General features: G+C 36.4%; 1 pseudogene; it reads right to left on the bottom strand.

Moving 5' to 3' along the window:
- Positions 1–248: 248 nt before the first annotated feature.
- Positions 249–623, bottom strand: LOC138386738 (small ribosomal subunit protein uS10 pseudogene; annotated as a pseudogene).
- Positions 624–3,443: the final 2,820 nt, after the last annotated feature.

Raw genomic sequence — 3,443 nt, 5'->3', positions numbered from 1 at the left:
AAAAAGTCGAACACTTAAAAGCAGAGAGTGGAACGGTGATTTCCAGTGCACCAGGAGAGCAGGAAGGGATAAGTGGGGAGATGTCGGTCAAAGTGTACAAAGTTTGAGTTAGGAGGAATAAGTTCTGGAGATCTACCATACAACATGGTGACTCTAGTTAATAGTAATGTATAATTGAATATTGCTAAGAGAATAGTTGTTGTTTTTTTTTTTTAACAACTGGTAATCAATTTATTAAAACAGTTGACCTAAGCATTTGCAATGGTGGCTTCAACCTCAACTCCTGGCTCAATACTGGTGGAATTAATCTGTTTAACAATCTCAGAAGGACTGTGCAAGTCAATGAGCCGCTTGTGGATTCTCATCTGGAAGCGGACCCAAGTCTTAGAACCTTCACCACGAGGAGGTTTACTTGGAGTTATTCTCAAAGTCTTGGAAGGCATCCAAACTGGTCCTTTCGCTTTGAGATTCTTTTCCTTTGCGCGTCTGATCAAGTCAGCACATACCTTCTTTGGGGACTTTATGTTGAGGCTGGTTAGAGTAATTCTAACTCCGTGAATCACCACCTCTGGCTCCACAGGTGTTTTTCCTGTGTCTCTAAAAGCCATGGCTGCTGCACGGCTTCCTGACCGACTTGCTCCTTGGCCAGAGCAAACAGCGGTGAGTCCGGAGCAGAAGCGAGCACACCACAGCTCCACTGCACCTGCGACCACGTCTTCCTCGGGGGGAAAAAAGCAAGAGAGGAGGTTTACAATGTTCTCACCCCCAAAAAATGATAGCATGTAAGGTGATGGATATGTTGATTAGCTTAATTCGATAATTCCGAAATGTATGTATACATTTATCAAAACATCACAGTGTACACCATATTCAATTTTATTTATAAATTGTAATAGGTAATAAAAATAAGTAGGTAAATAAGTATGGATGTATTTAAGAGAGAGAAAGAAGAAGGAAAGAAAGGAAGACAGGAAGGAGAAAAGAAAGAAAGAGAGAGAGAGAAAGAAAGAAAGAAAGAAAGAAAGAGGGAGGGAGGAAGGGAGGAAGGGAGGAGCCATTTCAGAATGATAAACTTTAAATTCAAGATTGTGGTTACTTCTGCAGGGTTGGGGTGAGGAAGAAGGAAGGGACATACAGGGGACACCAATGTATTGATCACACAGCTATTCATTTGTATTAATATTTTAAATATTGTCTAAAGCATTTTTAATAGGCTACTTCCTCATGAATGCTTAAAAAGTAACTTGTACACCTCTATTGTACACTTAAAAAGTAACTTGTGAGAAATAAATTTAAGTGATGGCAATGCCATCTTGCTTAACACATCTTACGGTAAAATTAACATCCTGCCTGCATTTGATTGCTTTCTAAGGCAGTGGCTGCTTTGGCAACAGCAGTACTCAGCTGCACACAAACACATATGGTTCACATATATGTGAATATGTATTGTAAACATATAATACAGCATATCTATGATGACTCGATTCATTTGTGTTAAGAAAACATCTTGAAATACTCCTGAAGTTGCAGGCATGGTGGCTCACGCTTGTGCAACATAGCAGACACTGTCTCTACAAGAAATTTCTTTAAAAAATTAGCTGGGCATGGTGGTGCATGCCTGTAGTCTTAGCTACTTGGGAGGCTGAGGTAGGAGGATCACTTGAAGCCAGGAGTTCAAGGCTGCCTCATGCCACTGCACTGCAGCCTGGGCAACAGTGAAAGACCCCCACCTCTTAAAAAAAAATACTCCTGAAGTCATTAGTTTCTGTGTAAGGTCATACTACATGGTCAGTTTATTTACTGTAGCCAGTTGTAAAGGCACCAACCTCAATTTGAGCTGTGAGATCTTTCAGGACAAGAAATACGATATATTTTTCCAAGAAATTGTATTTCTACTTTCACCCATAAGAGGAAAAGTTGATTATCTTAATTATAACCACTCTGTAGAGAGTTGGAAACAGATTTAATATTAGGCTGTCGCTAAAGCATAATTAAAGGATTTTTTTCCTTTAGCTGATATTATAAATGTTAGCATTTGTCCTGAGTATTCATTTTGAAAAGAAATCTTATAAATTACAATAACATTTCCCTTCTGTGTAAATATGAATAAATGATTTAACTTAATTTCATTTGTACTTTGATTCCAAACCCTTCTCAGATGCTTTCATTAAATAACTCAATTTTATCCAGATGAGAACTGGTCTTTCCAATTTCATCTCTGTATCTCTCATAAACACATGTTCTTTTGTTAGGCCAACTCAGCCACCTGGTGCTGAATATGTAATTTGAAGAAAATCTCTGGCATCTGGCATTGACTGTCACTTTCTCTGCATCTAGCTTAGCCATGATCTTTGTTTATTTATGTTTAGTCTCTTCACTGACATTTTGTAAAAATAAAGAACGTGGGATGAACTAGGCAAAGAGAATGAACAAAAGTAAAGCAACAATGATGTGATGTAGCAGAACTTTTATAGTATCTGGTAAAAAAAAATGAATGCAGAATTAAATAGAAAGCTTTAAAGGTGTTTTAAAGCTCAAGAACATATATTTTAGACTTTAGTGTGGTATATAAAAATTCCTTATTTTATGAAGACTACCATAGGTCAGGTTATCTTCCCAAAGAAATAATACATTCATTCTGATGTTAAGCAGACTTTTGAATGGTGGTTTTTGGAATTTTAATGGAGCAGATAATTTTAAAGATTTTGGAATGGTGAGCAAAAGTCAAATAGAAAATGTAACTACTGGTCTTACCACCTATAAGATAACGTAGTTGAATTTCACGACTAGGGAATATTAAGTTAACAAAAGTTAGTTTTCCTATTATATAATAAATGAAAGGATATTATCTACTATGTCCTAAAAAATATATAGGGAGTGTATTAGGCAAATATGATTGGATTAATGATAATGGAAAGGAAGTTTAGTAGTTTATAGTTGAAAATCTGAAGGTCACCATTTCCTGAAGAATTGAGTCAAAACTGAGGACTATTTATTAACTTAAAATATCCATCAATGAATGAATGAATAAAGAAAATGTGGTATATATTCACAATGGGATACTATTTAGCCATAAAAAGGAATAAAATCTTATCATTTGCAGCAACATGGATGGCACTGGAGGTCATTATGTTAAGTGAAATAAACTAGTCACAGAAAGACAAATGTCACATGTTCTCACTCCTATGTGGAAGCTAAAAAAATGGATCACATGGAGGTAGAGAGTAGAGTGATAGATACCAGAGGCTGGGGGGAATGGTTTTTTTTTGGGAGGGGGCAATGAAGAAAGGTTGGTTAATAGGTACAAAGGTATGGTTAGATGGAAGGGGTAAGTTCTAATGTTTGATAGCAGAGTAGGGTGACTATAGTTAACAACAATGTATTGCATATTTCAAAATAGCTAGAAGAGAGGACTTGAAATGTTTCCAATACATAGAAATGAT

The sequence above is a fragment of the Eulemur rufifrons genome, chromosome 1 (genome assembly GCF_041146395.1).
Source record: "Eulemur rufifrons isolate Redbay chromosome 1, OSU_ERuf_1, whole genome shotgun sequence".
In the NCBI taxonomy this organism is placed as follows: Eukaryota; Metazoa; Chordata; class Mammalia; order Primates; family Lemuridae; genus Eulemur; species Eulemur rufifrons.
Note: the sequence above shows the minus strand (reverse complement) of the source record. Positions and strands in the feature narration are given on the sequence as shown.